Source organism: Neopelma chrysocephalum, unplaced genomic scaffold (assembly GCF_003984885.1).
Source record: "Neopelma chrysocephalum unplaced genomic scaffold, ASM398488v2 Primary Assembly neopelma1_96561, whole genome shotgun sequence".
In the NCBI taxonomy this organism is placed as follows: Eukaryota; Metazoa; Chordata; class Aves; order Passeriformes; family Pipridae; genus Neopelma; species Neopelma chrysocephalum.
Window position 1 is genome coordinate 104,053 of NW_020925206.1, and position 20,183 is coordinate 124,235.

Genomic DNA, 20,183 nt, shown 5'->3' on the forward strand with positions numbered 1-20,183 from the left:
CAGCTAAAGGACCATTATGGGTACCAAGTAAATGGACACGCCCTGCCCTGACTGCAAAAGAAACCGCTCCCACCAAAGACAACGACGAGTAATCAAAGAACTTGCAAAAACTGTCGCAGAAGCAACAGGTATCCCAGGACTGACCAGAGTTTCACCTGACCTCGTCACAGAAAATATCTTGTGGCGACAAGGACCCAGGGGAGTATGGGAACTAAATAAGGACATTTATGCTTATAGAAATAGCATGTGTATTAGTTGTAGAGAAAAGTTGATTTTAGTGCTTAGGTGTGGAGCTTGTAATAATCAATTTGTTAGAACAAGCTTTAGCTTAGCTAGAAGCGGAAGTTTATGTAATCATTGCTATGAAAGAAATTATGACGCCTTTTATAATGCAGCGAGAATAGTTTATCAAGACCCCAATGTGAGAATTTGTAACTTTGGGGATCTTGATACCTTTTGGTTGTCCCAGAGAATATTTGCCCTTAAAAGAGCGTTGCAACAAGTGGAACAGGCAAAGAAATCAACTGTACTGCATGTACAATGTGGTCACTGTGGGTAGTGTCCCTCTTATGGGGACTGCACGTCATCAAAACTGATGTGGTGACCCAGATTGCACCACGTTCAAACATATGGGTCACCATTGCTAATGAAACTGGGCAAGAGTCCTTTTGTCTGTCCATGGCCTGGAGATCCATTTCGAACCTGTTTAATAGGAATGCCATATTTTGACCCCAAGGATTTTAGCTCTTTTATAGAAAACGCAACCCTTGCCCAGATGAATGACACCAAAGCTAATGCAACTGCCCAAAGCATGAATATCAGTGTTAATTATACCGCTTGGTGGCAGGGACAACTTATTATGGCTTTGAATCAAATCATGTTTGAGCCCCAAGAACTAGAACTATTAGGATCTGTGCCACCTGCATTTGGAGCAGTTATGTTTAAAGGCACAGGCACTGTTACTCAGCAATTAATCAATTCACAGGTAAGATTATCAGCAGTACAAACTGTTTCTCCACAGAACCCAATATATAAGGGATTTCAAGAAATGGACTATTGCCCCCCACAGTGTAGATACAGTGATGTTTGGGGAAACAACTCTGTAGGCATGAGATTACCAAACCACACATTTTTAATCTGTGGAGATAGAGCCTGGCCTGGAATTCCTAGCTATCCAGTAGGTGGACCATGCTATATAGGCAAACTTACCATGTTTAAACCCACCATGCTTGAGATGCTGAATAACACACTTTGGAACCGTACAAAGACAAGTCGAACCAAGTGAAATGTGCATCAACTAGGGTCAGATTGTAATGATAATGTTCAATTGTGGGACATTCCAACCAACATAATTGCTTCCTTTTTAGACCCAATTGGCACTGTGAAAGCGTTGAAAGAAATTAAAAAGTTAGGATGTTGGGCTGCTAAGCAATTAAACATAACATCAAAAATTTTAACTGAACTAACAAATGATGTTGATAGCATTAGGCACACTGTTTGGCAAAATAGAGCTGCAATAGATTTTTTGCTTTTAGCACAAGGGCATGGATGTGAAGATTTTGAAGGCATGTGTTTATGAACTTATCAGATCATTCAACCTCGATACACGCTGATCTCAGAAAGTTGAAAGACAACATGAAAAAGCTTACTGTCAATGTGTCACCATTTGAAGAATGGTTAAACAATCTAGGATTATCAGGATGGCTACAAGACTTGGTAAAATCTGGAATAGTTATTTTGCTGGTGATCTGCGTTATTTTGATAATTGTACCATGTATCTTGAAGTGCCTTACGGATATGGTGCAAAAGACCATCAATCAGACCTGGATTGTGCAAAAAGAAAAAGGAGGAATTGTTGAAAGTATCTTAGACAATACAGGACATAACATATTGCTTCAGACCTATAATTACCCATAGCAGAAGCGGCATCCTTGGAGAGTCAGTAAGTTCACAAAACTGGCAGGCGTCCCCGTTGAAAGGCAACGTTGTCCTTGGTGTGAAGTTAGCTCCCCTCCAAGAAAGCACTATCTGTAGGGAATTGGCTTGGGAACAGAGGACACTGTCTCATGAGAACAGGAACATTGTCTCATGAGAACAGAGACCTGTTTTGAACTAGAGTGGTTGGGAAAAACATCAACATGAGAGAAAGATAAGAGCAGGTGCTCAGGACTGTTGTGGGAACCAGCTGTGTTAAGGGCGGCGCCGACGTTTAAGAAAGCACCAATAATGACCTCAGTTTTTGCAATATGTATGAGCTAATTATAAAGTGTATATTAAGCTGCTGGCAATGATCAATAAATGAAGTTTGCTGATGCTCGTATCGAGTGCCTCTCTCTTCCCTTGTCGCGACAACTATCTACTTTTATACAATTAACTGAGTGACCACAACCTCCCAGGTGTGGCCAGCACCGCCCAGCCAGAGGCCCTCAGTTCCACCTCCCGGTTATGTAAGTGCATCTCTTCTGTGCACACGTGAGAACTTCGGAAATCCCCTCTAGCACGTGCAGTATGTTTTGGGGGTCTTTCTTAATTGAGTCGGGGGCGAGCCTTCCTCCCCTCTTCATCAAAATCTCCTTCAAATGCCCTTGGCAGACAATTAGCCAATCACAGAATACCAATTAAAACAGTTTATATAGGAAGCTCTCTTCAAGGACAACTTTCCCGTTTATCAGTGCTTGTTTTCCCATAACTTGGCAGGGAAAGAGCAAAGCTTTCACAGGTGGCAGGGCCAAACACAGACCAAAAATATCAGCATAATTCACCCTGGTACAACAATCCAGCCTACGTGCCGGACGGCAAGGACCGTGTGTCCTTGAGCAGCAGATGTGTGTCCTTGAGCAGCAGATATGAGGAAGTTGCATAGAGATAAACAAGAAAAGAGGATGTTATGCAGGGTGTTAGAAACCACAAGATGGGAGATTCTGGAAATGTCAGAGTGCATGCCTTGGATAGGTGAGCCAATAGAGTTATAGCTATAGCGCGTGAATAAACGGATGTAACCAATAGATAGTTAGAGTAGAGCGTGTGAACCCTGTAGGACCCTATATAATTTGTGTAATTTTGCAATAAAGCGGAGCATTGACTGTACCTCCATGAGGATGTGTCTTTGACTCCGGAGCTCCTTTTTGCATCTTCTCGTTAAAATCTCCTCCCTAACCTTCCCCAGCACCGCGGTCTGACTGACAGGCCTGACAGGCCCCTAGATCCTCCTTACGTCCCTTCTTGTAGATGGTTGCCACATTTGCTATGCGCCAATCAACTGGGACCTCCCAAGTAACTGTTATTACTTTATCCTTGTGTCCTGAAACTATTAACACGATCCCTCCTTAACTTTACTTAAATAAAACGGCAACCTCAATTATATAGAAGAGCAATTTTCTCTTATTTTGCTGAAAAATCGAGGTACACTCTCAACTCAGTCATTCAAGACCAATAAATTATTCCTCTTGATGCCTTAAGACCCTTTTAGTTTCTTATTTTTCTAATTTTGTAAGCTTTATAGGTTTTATAAGACGTAGAAGTAGATTTTAGAAGCAGCAGCCCTGTACCCTCTGTACTCTGAAGATGATGAAGATGATGAAGAAGTGGTCCCAAAAGCCCCCAGACCCAATTCCCAGGGGGTGGGCCAGGGGGTGGACCAGGGCAAAAGCTACGGCATGGACAAAACTTGGATTGGTCGGGCAGTATTATAAATTGTAACATTTCAGGCACGGCTGGCGCGCATCCCTTAACATCTATGCCTAGGCACAAATTAAACCCTTTCCTTATCTCACCCTCAATTAACTGCTCCGGAGTTTTTTTTCTTTAGCACCATTTTAGGCATCAGCTGGTGGCCCATACAGGGAAATCAGAGACCTGAGGCTAATCCAGATTGGAAACTTTCATCCTGCAGGAATTCTTCATCAGCTGGCATTTTTGGAGAATTCCCGCAGTGATCTAGGGAAGCCCCAACTCCACAGAACACCGAAAGGAGCACTGAGGTGAGTTAAGAAAAGGCAAAATAAGGGAAAAAGGTACCTTCTTTAGTTAGCAGCTGCAGAAGAGTTTTTGTGTTTCCAGGGAGATAGGGAACACGGGAAGACTGGAAAGGCTTAGACTTGGGCCCAAAATAGTCGCGAGAGTCACTTTCCAGTGGGCGAAGGGGTTTCGCTGGAGCAGATCAGAGTGGGTTTCAGCCTAGTGCTGGGTTTTGTTTCGGTAGGAGGGGGATGCCCTTCCAGAGTGCTCTGATCCTGTGAGGAGCCAGGTGGGCTCTGGAGCCAGGTAGGCTTGGTAGTTAAGTGGTTACAGTAACGGGTTTGTAATCCTAAGGTGACGAGTTTGAATCCTAGTGTGTGGTTTGTTTGTGTTCTGTAGTCATGGGTTGTGTGGATTCAAAGTTTAAGATTCCTAAGGGGTCTCCTCTGAGTTTGATTTGGAAGCACTGGAGAACTTTGACCGGTCCTGAGGCAATTTTAACAAAGGAAGAACTTTGTAGGCTGTCTGTAGGTGTTTGGCCTCTGTTTGGACAAATGAGAGGGGTGACTTGGCTGGAATTTGGTTCTTTTGAACTAGACACAGTGTTGCAATTAATTTTGCTTCTTAATGTAGAACAGAAATGGGAAGAAATCCGGTATGCTGCGGTGGCGGGGGGGGGGGCTGGAGCTGCAGGGGTGGCGGCCTCTGGACCAGCTCCCGCTGGACAGGCAGGGGCTGGGCAGGTGGGGGTCGCTGGAGGACTCCCTGGTGCGGCCGCACCGGGGGGAGTTGGACAAATCGGGGCCTCCGGAGGAGTTGTCTCGGGGCCGGTGGGAGCGAGTCTCGCCAGTGTAGATGGTAGAACAGAGGCTGTCGTTTTAGCCAGAGTAGGTACAGCAGCGCAGATAAGATCTATAAGGTTGGCTTTTGTTGAAACTGCTTTCGGCGCGGCAGAGCTGAGCGGGAGTAATACAGGCGCTGCGGGGTTAGCTAGCTCAGAGGTAAAGTCTAGTTTAATCGCAACAGGAATAACAGCAGAAGCGGTTCCTGGCCCCACAGGGGCAATGGAAGCGGGACCCTCCCCGCCTGTTCCAGTGAGCGTGGGGAGAGCAGCCCGTAGCCTTGCAGCTGCCGGCGGCTTTGCCAGAGCAGACAAGGTTGTCACGGTAACAGCAGAGTTGAGCGCAGGCATAGCAGAGCAAGTGAGAGTTGAAGTTGTTAGTTCCACCAGTGACGTGACAAGAACTGTGAAGTCTAAAAAGTCGACTTTTACTAGAGTTGCTTTTGGCGTGGTGACACCAGAAAAAGTTACTATAGATGTGGCATCTGTTGTAGAGGCAAGGGAGACTTCAGAAATCGTGGTGAGAGATGCTCCGAGACTGGCCAGTGTAGTGGCGGCGGCAGGCGTAGGAGTCGCTAGCTCTAACAGTGGCAGTAAAGTGAAGGTGTCGGCCCCAGAAATGACGAGAACCCCCAGGGGTGTTTGTGGAACTGAGCAGCCCAGCACCACAGACGAGTGCTGAGGCCGTTGATTCTATCGGTGGCGGTAGTGGCGTGAGAGCTGTAAAAACGGGGCTGCATGCCCCGATTGCAGGAGGGACCCCAGAGTTTGCTGCGAACACAGCAGACTGTGCTACTATAGTGGCGAATACAAAAGCGATAAACTGGTCTAAAATGTATGAAGTTAGACAGGATACGAATGAGTCACCCACAGGTTTTCTGAATACGCTGAAGGATGTCATAGAGAAATACACTGATATTGATATAGAGTCATCATGGCTGGGCTTCGTGAACGAAGATTTGGGAAGGGCTCTACCCACGTTTCTTGCAAGCGCGATATAGAGTCAGACCTGGGGAAAAAACACCTGGTGTATTTGTTTGTAGGACAGTCCACAAATGATATAACGAAAAAACTGCAAAGGGCTGGTGGTAATGAAAAGGATATTGATGAGTTATTGGATGTAGCTTGGACAGTATATCAGAATAGAAAACAGAAGGCGAGTACGGTGGGCGGCGGAGCAATTTTAAGAACAGTCATTGCCGCGGCAACGGGACTCCCAACTCAGAGCGCAAGGGAGGTTTCCGGAACAACCGTTACCACAGCGACAGAGCTAGATGACGCAGGGAAAAGAAAGTTGCTGCCTGTTCCTAGTGCTATAGGAGTGCACATAACCGGACAAAAACAAGCAAAGTTTGTCCCAGCTACACTAGCAGGCAAGAAAGGAGGAGAAGACCCGGGAACAGAGAGAGCGAGGCTCAAGCAGGGAGCGGTCCCGAAGCTGCTTAAGACCGTGGCAAACACAGTAAGGCGGAGACAGGCAGAGCTGGTCCCAGTTGTTGCTTTGGCTGACGAGGAGGCTTTGGTCCCTGCTAGTGTGACCCAAGCAGGGGCGGTAGATGCGAGTGCTGTGAAAACTCTAAAACCATTAGGTGCAGGAGGTGACGGGACCCAGCCCTACCCCTACTATTCCGAGGACTGCCCCAGGCATAACAAGCGCGACTGTAGATCGAGTCGTAACAAAGGCACTGGGAGCTGCGAGAAAACAAGGGCAAAGAGAATAAATAAGCATGTAAAACCTCCCCTGCCTATACTAACTAACGTGGAGAGGGTGGTCCTTTCCCCTATAGCTGCTGATCCCACGCAAGCAGCTTCCACGGGTGCAAGGGTAGTAGAAATTTTAAAACCAGCCGACAACTTTACTGTTGTCATGACAATAAGAATGCCTGCTACGATAACAAGCGGAGCGGGGCCGGGGGCGAGAGCAGCCAGCGTCCAGCCTATCCCAACGTGTAGAAAAGGAAGAGGGAGATCACATGACAGTCACAGGCGCCGCCGCCGCTCTGTGAGCGCAGGAGCAGCGCTGACCACCGGCGCAGCGAGAGTAAGTCCAGCCGCGGGACAATTAGAGTCTGGGTTTGCTACAGGAGCTGCTGCCGCTCCTGCAGACAGAGCGGGGACCGCAGACAACGCAGAGGCAGACCACTTCCCAACTGTGGCCAGTACAGACAGAACTGCTCATAACACCTTAGCAACTACAGGCAAAACACCGGCTAGAACTGCAGAAGCTGCAGAAAAAACTAAAGCAGTGTCTGTAACTGGGGTCCCAGCCCAGCCTGACACGGGACCCTCTGGCTCCGCCATTAGGGGCGGAGACGGAGCTGTCACTCCCCCTCCAGCTCTCCCAAGCCTTCACAATCCGTACCCTCCCACCAAGCCAAAAAAGGGGGGGCAATATCAGTGTGCGTTCCCAACAAACATGAAAGCTAAAACTCGCCGGTGCAATATATGCAATAAGTACAAGAGCTCCTCTAACACAGACACAGGCACATCTGATGATGAAACAAACTATACCTCAGAAAAATCAACAACATCCCACAGCTCGAAAAGCTGTGGGAGCTGTGTAAATCTAAAGGAAAAGCAACTAATTTGTCCCCAACAAGCGAGACTGAAAGAACTGTTGACCCCTGTGTCCCCTGTATTCTAAAACTGTTTCAAACTCATAACCCATGAATGAATATCTCTACCCTAACTCAGTAAGGGGGGAGTTGTGAAAAAACCAAAACGGGGGGGTACTGTTTTATTCTGAATGTGAACTAACAATGTGTCAGAAGTTGACTGTTTGCAGATAGTCTATTCCAGCAAGCAGACGTGAAAGCAATACCACCAAAACTGTACCACCAAAACTTAAGCTAAGAGCCATGGAAACAATTTTTGTGCAAAAGTAGACGAATGTCTTAACAACTACAAGTGAAATGCACCAGGATCAAGAGTGAGTAAACAAGAAGTTAACATAAAAGCCTTCTGACACGATTGAGAACTGTTATAAGATCAACTTGTAACTTCTAAAGGTGGTACAAATACATATGCTGTAATTATTGTATTTATTTTGTTATTTTCTGTTCTATATTACTTTTAAACTTCTCTTATTGTTAGCTTTATTGCCGAAGAATTGAAAGCTTATATTGCTTTTGCTTTTGCTACATGAATTGTTTTAAAGCTTGTAATGTTTGTACTTGCACGTATCTTGTTCCAGCAGCAATTTGTAAACATCTCTGTCTCTTTACTGCAGCTTGCGAAAGAATTCCTCCTAAAAGAATAGTTTGATGAAAAGTCCATATAGATTTTCATGTGACTGTGAAATCATGTTTATATACTTATGTTTTTAAGATGCTTTCCTATCTAGTGTCATCTAGGAATGTATGAATGCTGAATTGCATAAAAGAAATCCTGCACTAAGACAGAAGGACAGATAAGAAAGTGGCTTCAGTGCTGAGGCCGCACTGCAACAGCACTGGTTCTGTGGACTCTCCCATGGGACCCTGAGACCTGATTTGCATCATTGCCTGCAATTTTTGAAGCAAATTGGTAACATAGTAGTTAAGATGATTTATTTAAATTGTTTAAATACTTTGCTTAGAATCGCTTTTTAGCTTTATTGTTTTGTTAGTACTCACAATATATAAATGCACCTAATTCAATAAGTGAGGATGCTTTTATCCATGGAGGCAAGAGGTACCTGTATTACCACTCTGTGAGGTAAAGATGATCGACTGCAGTCTGGAACAGGCTGGAACAGGACAGCCTGCCCCCGATAAGGCCTAGAATCTGTCCAGAGAGTATAAGTTCTCTGTAGTGAGCTACTGGCACTGCCAGGGTGCTATTTGCACCCAGACGCAACCTGCTTCAAGTAAGCTCTTGACTGGCCTATTAAATCTGTGACTGGCAGTTAATCACTTTATATGATAAAAGCACAAGCTCCTCTCTCAGATAATCAAAATACAGGAATTCCAAAATTTAAACTTCCTGTGAAATTGTCATCGGACAGAGTCACACTTCATCGACTCCCTGGTTGCATAACGAAGTTTATTTTTGAAATTGTTTAATGTTTTAAGATCTGCTTTGCAGGAACTGCAGAGATTCATCGTGTCATCTAAGCCTATGAGACTGGACACTCCTGCTCATCTGTTCCAGCCCAAGGACTGAGTCTATATTAAACAATGAGACTGAAACTCCTGCAAGCCAAATAGAAGGAACTGTTTTCAAGTCCAGCAGACCATCTCCATCGTGGTCAAAAGTTATCATCAAGGACCCTAAGTTTCACCCAGGAAGAAGAAAACCTCTGTTCCTGAGATGAGTAGAGCAACAAAGACTGTTATTTATAAGGACTGTTAAAATAGTGTTTAAGTTTTCCTCTCTTGCTTGTATTAATTAGTACTGCCAGTAACTATGAATTGAGTTTAGAACCTAAATTTACATTTGGCTTTAACAAAATGCGCCAAACATTCTTCATAAAGGTGAGTGCTGAATTTGCACTATGAATTTGGCAACAAATTTGAATTATATATTGGATAATTCTTAGAAATGTTTCATTAAGTTTACCTCCACAAACTTACTTCATAGTTACCAAGCTGAATCTGGATAGAGCAGACATTTATGTTAGTATTAAGTTTGCATAATAGCTTGTTATATAATTAATGTTATGTATAAGTAGTAGAGATTGAACAAGATCTCTGAGTCTTGTTTAATCTCTAAAGGGGGGACTGATGCCTTAAGCCCCTAATAGTTTTTATTTTTCTAATATTTGTAAGCCTTTAAATTTTATAAGTAGATTTTAAAAGCAGCAGCCCTTATCCCTCTACCCTGTAGCACCCCTTAGTTTACACATTCCTTAACCCTCTTACCCCATTCCATGTATCCTATATCACTCCTACCCCCGAATCCAGTAGAAATGTTTAGTCTCTTGTCAAGGCAAGGCCTGTTCTGTTTGGAGAATGCTTGTATCTTGGCCTAAACCGCAGAACAGAGTCAAGAACTAGGTGACTGTGTGCTCTCTGTACCCCGAAGAAGATGAGGATTGATGAAGACAGGGTCTCAAAAACCCCCAACCCCAATTCCCAGGGGGCGGGATGGGGGGTGGACCAGAGCAAAGGGTACAGGGTGGACACACTTGGGACTGGACAGATATTGCTATAAAATGTAACATCTCAGGCACAACCGGCGCATGTCGTGTAACATCTCTTGCCTTGGCACAATTAAACCCTTTCCTTAATCTCACCCTGAATTAACTGCTCCTGAGTTTTTTTCTTAGCACCAGCTGAGCAGGCATCAGTTGTTGGCCTGTATGGGGAAACCTGGACTGGAACTTCTTCAGACTGGAAACTTTCATCGTGCAGGAATTCCTCATCAAGCTGGCTTTTATCTGAGATAATTCCCGCCCCGGTCTGAGAAGCCCAGCTCCACAGAACCCACAGAAGCAAGCACGGAGCATAGAGGTGAGATAAGAAAAGGCAAAATAAGGGAAAAAGGTACCTGGTTTAGTTAGCAGCTGCAGGAAAGTTTTGTGTTCCCAGGAGGTAGGGAACACGGGGGACTGGAAAGTTAACTTAAGACTTGGGTCCAGATAGTCGCGGAGAGTCGCTTTCCAGTCGGCGAACGGGTGGTTCGCCAACCCAGGTCAGAGTGGGTTTCAGCCCAGGGCTGTTTTGTTTTTGGAAGGGACGCCTTCCGGTGTGCTCTGACGCTGTGGGGAGCTGGTGGGGCTCTGGAGCCAAGTTGGCTGGCAGTAATTAAGTAGCTGAGAGGTTACAGGAACAGCCTTGTAATCCTAGGGTAGCAAATTTGAATCCTGGTGTGTGGGTGTGGTCTGTTTGTGTTTTGCAGTCATGGGCAGCTAAGCCATCATTACTTTTTTTCAACAATATGACAAAACATATCAAGTATTCGCAGACTTTGATTCACTTACCTGCTGATGAGAGAATTTCACTTTGGGATTGTTGTCAATTTCCTATAATCCTTCATTACAGCCTTTTCTTTTATTTGGTTTACCATATTTTTCTTTATTTTCATAATAAGGGAATATATCCTTTGGTCCCAAGAACGGCCTTCAAGAGATGAAAATATTAGTTACCAGGAACAGCACATTTTTAAATTGCTACTCTTCAAATTAACTTTAGTACCAGACATTGTAAAAATAAATAATATTCATTAATGAGGCATGTGAAGCGATATTCTGTAATCAGCACAGTGCTGCTACTGAAGGATCTTCAGTATTCTAAATTTTTCATTTCAACAAACTCCTTTTTTCATTAGTACTACCACAGTCACTGCTCTGTTCTAAGTGTTGAGTGTCATGGTAAGAAACAGTCAATGCTATGTCTTGAATGTTATGTCTTGTTCAGATCACAGTTGACAGAGCCACCCACTACTGTCAAATAACAATTAAAAACTGTGCAGCTGACTGATGCACAGAAGAAACCATTGCTTCCTTAGCAAACCAAGCTAAAATATGAAGAAATAAAGATTCCTTAAATTCTGGGGACAAAATGCAAGATAGTGAGTAAGAGTATAAGAAGATATGACTTCAAGACAAAGAAAAATCTTTCAAAATTATTAAATTAAAACCAGTACATCTAGGGTGACAAAACATAGTTGGGATAGAATGATTGCCTAGATCTTTATAAGAATGCTATATAATTTATCCTGAAAGACATAAAAATATAACCAAAAAATATACAATTAAATGTTTTTCATTAAACGCTCAACATTTCTGTCTTCAAGTATCTTGATATCTGAATGAAAGCCAGCTTACCAAGACAACAATAAAGACAATTTTCCTGTTCGAAGTGTTTTGAAATGAGGTGGCAAAGAGTTGGAAACAAGTTTACAATTTTTGTATATTCTGTTTTTAATTAATAAGATTTTTTTTAGTTTAAGTGTGAAGAGAGAGATACTCAATATTTTGGCTAGTAGAAGTGTTAAATTGCTCCTTATTTAAAATTTATTAGCCGTCCCTACTCATGAAAAGAAATTAGAAAAACAAATTAATCTATTCTCAGTATCCGGGACTTAAAACTGCTTTTTTTAATCTTTGTTTTCATCTACAGAAACTGACATCCCCTAAGGCAGGCAAAAAATCCTCCCCTATTATTTGTAGTGCAAGTTGCACAACTATGACTATTACACTGGCACCTTTTTCCACAAATTGCAGTATCTACATTGTAATTTTTTCTAAGCCAGACCTGGGAAAACAAGGTAGTGAAGTACTAAACACCGATATTCTACTTTGAGTAAGTTTGGATCTGGCTCTCTGCCAAACTTACTTCCCAGAGAGGGAAGAAAAAAAACGAACAGCCAAAGCTATAGCAAAAATATATATTTTACATATATCACAGTTATATACAGTGAGAATACTATGTGCATATAAACACAGGAACCCCAAACAGCTCCCGAAAAGGGGAAGGGGAAGGAAAAAGGGAAAAGGGACAAAACAAAACAGATATGCACAATCGAAAAACCTGGGAACTAGCAAAATAAAGAACTAGCAAAATGAAATCTCACCACTTCCCTTGAGAAAAGCAGGATAGCCAGACCTGGTCAGCACTCTCCACCTCCCGCGTGGCAGACAACAGCAGTCGCTACAGGCCTCAACTTCAGATAAGCGAGACCAACGCAGGGACCTACTGTTCCTGAACCTCACCGGAAGAGAGTGAAGGCTTCTCTTCCTTTTTTATTTATACCTCTGTTTATGTAAAGGATAGCATGGAATACTGGGAACATAGGGTACTTCCCTGGTTACAAGCTAGTCTCCAGGAAGGTCTAGACTGAAACTATCACATACTTGTACTACAGAATATCAAGGCACATGAAGTTTCTGCTGTAGTATCGTGTCTTTTAGAGTTAAGATTTCATAGTAGCAATCCAGCTGTTGTTAATAGCAAAACAGAAAACCTCAATGACCAGTGTTCTCATTTTCACCCCTGTGCCTATATCCAGCTCTGTCTGGCAAAGTATAAATCTAAGACACAATTGCTTGAACTGAAGATGCTGCTACTGTTTTATTAGATAGTTCATGGTAAAGTTAAAAAAAACAAAGAAAAAAACCCCTAAGTTTCATTTCCCCATTTCTTCCATCATCTCTATAATGAAGTATTTGATATTTAGTCCCTATTCATTTAGAGAAGATAAAGAGAAGTTGCAAGTCAGGAAGCTTAAGCATTTCCTACTCCAGTAGTGTAAATCAATCTAATCTTTCACAGTGGCTATTGATGCCTAAAAGAAAACTCGGGGAGAAAAAAACTCTGAGACAACTTAGTTTTGAAGGTGAGATAAGGAAAGGATTTAATTCGTGCCTCTAAGGCATAGGGTTACAAGATGTGTGCGCCCCTTCTGCCTTAGGTGTTACAATTTATAATATTGCTTGTCCAATCCCAGGTTTTATCCACCTTCTGGCTTTTGCCCTGGTCCACCCCCCGTCCGCCCCTTGGGAATTAGGGCTGGGATCTTTGAGACCCTTTTCTTCATCATTCTCATCCTCCTCAGGGCCCAAAGGGCACATGGTTACCCAGTTCTTGACTGTACTCTTGCGGTTCAGGCCAGGATTAGATGTCCTCAAACAGAAGAGGCCTATCTTAAAGAGAGACTAAACATTTCTAATGGAATTCAGGGGTATTGATATGGGGAATTGGGGTAAAAGGGTTGGAGAATGTGTGTAGTTACTATGCTAAGGGTAAGGGAATAAAATGCTGCTTCTTCTAAAATCTACTTCTGCTATATAACTACTTATAAGACTTATAAAAATTAGAAAAATCAAAAAACTAAAAGGACCTTAAGGCATCACTATCATCCATCTCTTTGCAAAAGATTGTTAGAGGGCATCCAGCCAGGGATCCACACACTCGCAAAGCCTACTTAACCAAAACAAAAGGAGAGATGGGGAAGAAAGACAGACCAGAGGAAAGATTAAACATTGCTTCTTTTTTTTGCTCTGAAAGGAAGCATTTTTCTAGTTTCAAGTCTCTACCCACATTGTTCATACTTGGAGAAATATTAGGAATTAACTGCCTTGCTAAGGTCATGTAGCTTACTGGGGGTTTGAAGTTAAATCCCCATACACAAGAAGGAGAAAAGGTCAAGGGAACCTTAACAGGACAGATATCACACTGATGTAGAGGGTCTGGGGTCTTGAATCCAGAGTATGACCTTCTGCCTGCCTGTGACTAGCTAAAATTTGTGCTTATGTGATTTATTCAGACAAGAAATTCACATAAAGCTTTGTTAAAATACAAATATCTAGTTTATATCTAGTTTTCCTTTAGAAAAGTGTAATATTTATTAAAACAATGTGACAGCTGGCAAATATATTGAAAAGAAGAAATAGGTTCTTGGGGTTGTTGTGGGTTTTTTCCCAAGAATATCAAAAAGTCACAAACTTAGGTTTTGGTGAAGCTCAGAAGAAAGAAACAGTGAAAATCAAAGTACAAGCTTATACTTTCTAATCATAGAATCATTAAAGTTGAAAAGCAACATATCTGGAGATTTTTTAGTCCAGTCCTTCATGCTCAAAACAAAGTCAACTAGAGCAAGTTACTCAGAGCCATGCCCAGTAAGGTTTTGAGCATCCTCGAGGATGGAGATCCCACAACCTCTCTGGGCCACCGGTTCCAGAAGAAAGGAAGTACTTTGCAACACTGTAAGAGATGAGAAGCACAGATTCAAAAACATTTTTGAAAGCTATATTCTAAGGAAAACATTTGAGAACTGTAGTGGGTTGACCCTGGACAGATGCCAGGTACCCACTAAAGCCACTCTCGCACTCTCCCTCTGCAACTGGACAGAGGAGAGAAAAAAAAACAGCAAAGGATTCATGAGTTGAGATAAGAACTGGGAGAGGTCACTTACTGATTACCTTCACAGGCAAAACAGACTCAAAGTGGGGATAGTACTTAAATTTATTACTAACAAGATCAGAGCAAAATAGTGAGAAGCAAAATAATCTTAAAAAAAAACCACCTTCCCCTCACCCGTCCTTCCTTCCATGTTCTCACTCCTCCCCCCCAGCAGTGCAGGGGGACGGGGAATGGGAGTTAGGGTCAGTTGTTGCTTCTGCTGCTGCTCAGGGAGAGGAGTCCTTCCCCTGCTCCCATGGGGTCCCTCCCATGGGAGACAGTCCTTGATGGACCTCTCTGGTGTGAGCCCATCCCTCAGGCATCAGTTCTTCATGAAACTGCTGTCCCATGGGTCACTTCTCCATGGGGTGTGGTCCTTCACGAATGAACTGTACCAGTGTGGGTCGCCCTCAGGGGCCACAAGTTCTACCCAGGAAAAACCTGCTCCAGCATGGGGGGTCTCTCTCCATGGGCTGCAGGTCTCTGGCAGGACCCTGCTCCATCTTGGGCCTCCCACAGGGTCAAAGGCTCCTTCAGACATCCACCTGCTCCAGCATGGGCTTCTCCACGGGCTGCAGGTGGGTCTCTGCACCCCGGTGGTCCTCCATGGGCTGCAGGGGGACAGCCTGCTCCACCATGGTCTGTGCCATGGACTGCAGGGGCCTCAGCTCCGGTGCCTGGAGCACCTCCTCCCCCTCCTTCTGCACTAACCTGACCTTGATGTCTACATTGTTGTTCTGTCGTGGTTTGAAAAAAGGCTTTCCCCCCTGGAACTGGAAGTGGCTAGTTCCAGGGGTGATGTTTTTGGTGTTGAGTCAATCAGTTTATTTTCGCCCCTGTGGAAATGACATATTCACCCCCACTGGAAAAGAAGACTTGGATTGCGTAGCTGGAAGGAGAGGCAGTCATTAGTGGAGATGTCACGTGTTAGAGAGTGGGGCTGGGGGCCTTTGCCCCCCCCGGTCCTGGCCAGGGGGCCAGGAGCAGCACAGCAGCCGAATGGAGCCCTCCCTGAGGCTGGTGGTCGAGGGGAACCCCGAAAGAATTGGGGAGACCCCTGGACTGCATTTTCTTCCCCCCTCGCAGTGAGGGGGGGGAAAGTGGCAGCTGAGGCAGTGCCACGGTCCGCGGGGGGAAGGGAAATGGGACCAGGCACTGCAATAAGGGTTCTGACACAGTTGAGGTCTCGTGCAGCAATGCCGTTTATTTGGGGGAAACAAGGGTTTAAATAACGTAGGTTTGAGGGGTGGATTCTAACCTGGGGAGGCGCAAGAGATTGACAACTCAGGGAAAAATGTGATAGGGGGATAGGGGAAAGGTGGGCGGAACTCCCGGGTCTCTGAGGGAATTGGCCAATGGTAGCTCTCCCTGCATGGTGGCAGGCTGTGACCAATGAGCAGCAGAGGAGCAGGAAAACTGGGGAGACAGGGTGACAAACAACTTTTGGAGGGAAAACCTGAGGGAGAAAGGGAGACAATATGGAGGTATGACAGAATTCATAAAATTTAACAATAAACTGAGGTGCATAAGAATTCATAAACACACAACAATAGACTGGAGAAAAACTGTCAGTCTGGTGGGTGAATTATCAAGTAACAGGTCCCTTTAGATCCCATTTATGCTTTTCCAGGCAACATATCTTTCCCAGTCTGTCTTCTTATCCAGCACAAGGCAGCACAGAACAGAGAGCTGCGACTGAAAGCCAAGACTGGCTTCTGGCCAAAAAGACCATGCAGAGGAATTCCAGAGAGCAAGAGAAGATAGTTGGCGAGCAGCAAACATGGCACAGAGCCAGACTGAGAGACACAGGGACGTCCTGGGAAGACAGAGACCTGCAATGAAGCAGGAGAAGCCAGCTGGAACCATTTTCTGGGGTAAGAACTGAACTAAAACCCCCCAGAACTTTTGACCCCGGGGAAGGAGGGGTGGACACACCCAGAGAAGTCTCCTGAGAGCTTGATCCCTGGGGATACGGACCTCCGATAAAGACTTTGAGCTTTAACCCCTGCACTCTGTGGTATGACCATGGTGAGGTGAGTTTTGTCCCTGCTCGCAGTCCATGGGTGAGACCCTCGGTTGGAACCGAGGGGCCGAGTAGGGGTGAGAGACCCCCTGCATTTTGATGAAGAGAAAGAGAGATTTTCCAGCTACGACAAATTGGCACTGCTGCCTCAAAGATAAAGATGAGAGACTGTGCTGCCCTGAAAGTGAAAAGATTTCTTCTTCTTTCCTTCTGGACTTTATGAGGGGAAAGGAGGGAGGTCTGTGTAAATATATTGTTTTATTATAGGAGAGTTAGTTAGGATTGTTGTATATATATTGTTTTATAGTATTTATTATGTTAGTAATAAATTTTGATATAATCCCCCATGTTGAGGTGTGCCTGTGTGAAACTTCTCTCACTCTTGAGTAAAATTGTGGGGGGCTTGAAATTGGCTTTTTGGGGGCTTCAAACCATGACATGTTCCCATGTTCTCACTCTGTTCTTCCCTGGTTGAAATTCTCTCTGCGCAATACCTTTTTGTTCTTAAATATGTTATCACACAGGCGTTACCATTACTCCTGATTGGCTTGCCCTTGGTCAGTGGCAGGAAGTCTGTCCTGGAGCTGGCTGGCATTGGCTCCATCAGATAGGGGAAGCTTCTAGCAGCTTCTAGTAGAAGCCACCGCTGTAGCCCCCCCCACTACCAAAACCCAGCCATAGAAACCCACTACAAGAACTTTGAAATGCAATAGCCCTGAGTCTACCACATTACCAAAATCAGATTTCAGTAAAACTGCATTGTATGAGTATCAAAGTGTGGGCATAAGGTTTCAAATTTGCCATTAATCTACATGCAATCAAACATGACCTAAGTCACATTTGAAAAAAGGTCATTATGTGTAGTGGGTTGACCCTGGTTGGAAAGCAGGTACCCATCAAAGTCACTCTATCACTCCCCTCTGCAACTGGATAGAGGAGACAAAATATAACTGATGCCTTTGAATTTTTAGCTTTTGTAGATTTTAATGTAGCTGTGTAGTAAATATGGATTTTTAGTATAGCTGTGTAGTTCCTCATACTTTAGAATAGCAGTTGCCACTTATCAAACCATATTCTCAAGTTCCATATCGAATTTTCTAAATTCTTTAAGCTTGTTTAGGTTCTTTTTCAAGGAAGGTCTCTAGCAAACACATCCTGTTTAAGAACATATGCACCCTAGGTCAGAACAACAAGATATCTTGTACCCAAAGCAACCTTGAAGGTCCGGAACCTTGGAAGAGCTCCAAAGATAATGTGTGCTGGAAGGAGGAGGAGGAAGATGAGGAAGAAAGGGGTCTTGAGACCTCCAACTCAATTCTGGGGAGGATCTGGGGGTGGATAGTTCTCGGATTGGATGGATAGTACTATAAAATTGTAGAACCCCTGGACACGGGTGCGTGCCTTTGTAATGCTTGCGTCAGAAGACCTTCATTAAAGACCTGTTCTCTATCTTATCTATACTAATATTGCCATGATAACTGCACGAGAACTAGGAAGAATAAAAGAGGCAGGAGTTTCACGCTTTTGCTCTCTGCCTGGTGAGCCCCACTGCCCTCATGGACCAGGGAGAGCCCCGTGTCAGCTTCTGCAGCCCCCCACACTGCCGCCGCTGCACTCTTTGTCTTGGGACAACAGCCATGGCTGCGGTTCTGCCTCAGCTCAGTTGTGACCACATGACCACTCTGGGACTGTGTTGCTGCCTTGGCAACACGGAAATGAAAAAAATGATTTCTGGGTGACATTTTTTCTGTTATTGTGTGGGTGTCGTTTTGTTCTGTTTTGTTCCCTGTTTTTAGTAAACTGTTATTTCATTTCTACACTTTATTCATGCTCCATCTGCCCCAGTTTGGGATTAGAGTTGTCCTTCTCCTGGGATGACTGCCAGAAGGCTAACGAGCTCATCCTGCCCAAGGATATATTGTATCTGACCCTACGGTTTTGACCTGTCTGGCATGGGCGACCCTACCGAAGGCATGTACCATTGCCAGCATAGCTCGCAACTGTAGCTGTTTGAGGGGTTTCTGGGGGGTCACTGCCGGCCGCTCTGCGAAGGTTTTCAGGGCTGGGATCATCCCCCCGCCGCCCGTCCCTCGTGGCAGGGACAGGCGGCGGAGGTACTTAAGCCAGGAGACAGAGACCACATAGCACGCAAGGAATCCAGCAGCGAAGAGGGCTTTATTCAAATTTCCCGCAGCTTATAAGGGCTGCTAGGCAAAGGAGGGGATTGGCCATTTGGCTAGTCAATGCAAGGAGACAATATAATAACTATGGCAACACAGAAACCAATGGTAGACAAGTGAGTTAACAACTTCAAAACCCCGGCACGCAACCACATAGGGTTACACAGGCTACATTCCTACTATTAAAACGATTAAGGTAAGTCTTACACTTCCTACTTTTCTGCCACCTATCTATATTCAATCCCAAGGAAATACCCAGGAACAACCCTTTGTCCTGACCACCCTTTCAGGATGTAACGAATATATCCAGAACATACCGAACCTGGGCAGTAGCCACAGGTGAGCCAAAAACAAACAAATGAACAAAACCGTTCCGGCCCCCGTACCCACCCGGGGCTCGAGTACCTCTCAAGGCCCTAGCCCGGCCGAGACCCCCAACCTCCCAGAGGAAACCATTATCCACCCTGACCTTATCCTCCCCCCACCGTGTTACCTCATATCTTCCCACGCACTGTTTACCTGTGACACTTCATGCAGGGCTGCCCCGCCTGCCCACTTGCCAGTCCGAGGACCCCCACGACCTGCCCGGGACCCTTCCCCTCCCCTAAACTGGACTGGCAAACCTCTGTGTGCTCCAAGGCTTCCACTCTCCTCTCTCATGAGGGCGCAAAGCCATGCTGGCGAAGCTCCCTCTCTCCTTTCCCCCGCCGGGGGCGGCCCCAACTCTATTCACAATCTTTTTCAGCATGATGCTCCAAAGAGCCACAGTAGACCTCGATGATCAGGACGGTATCTACATTTGATACCGTACTGATGGAAGCCTTTTCAACCTAAGGCGACTGAAGGCCCACACCAAGACCTTAAACCATCTGGTCCGGGAGCTGCTTTATGCTGATGATGCCGCCCTTGTTGCCCACACAGAAGCAGCTCTGCAGCATTTAACATCCTGCTTTGCAGATGCTACTGAGCTCTTTGGGCTGGAAGTCAGCTTAAAGAACACAGAAGTTCTCTATCAACCTGCACCTCAGGAAGTCTTCCATCATCCCCATATCACCATTGGCCAATCAGAGCTCAAATCAGTCGAGCAGTTTAATTACCCTGGTAGCCTCATCTCCTCAGATGGTAAGATTGATGGGGAGATAAACAACAGGTTAGCAAAGGCATATAGAGCTTTTGGAAAACTCCATAAAAGAGTATGGCATAATAAACACTTGAAGAAAAGTACAAGATTAGTGTTTACAAAGCCATAGTGCTGTCTACTCTCTTATATGCTTCCGAATCATGGGTCATCTACCGCCACCACCTGCGTCTCCTAGAATGCTTCCATCGCACGCAGGATCACTCTCAAGGAGAAAAGA

General features: G+C 44.8%; 1 long non-coding RNA gene across 1 annotated transcript; it reads right to left on the reverse strand.

Annotated features, from left to right (window-relative positions):
• Positions 1-564: 564 nt before the first annotated feature.
• On the reverse strand, positions 565-18,812 carry LOC113981464. The gene is made up of 3 exons (XR_003538426.1): positions 18,647-18,812; positions 16,505-16,508; positions 565-576 (listed from the first exon to the last, which is right to left on the reverse strand). It is a non-coding gene; the product is annotated as an uncharacterized LOC113981464 (long non-coding RNA).
• Positions 18,813-20,183: the final 1,371 nt, after the last annotated feature.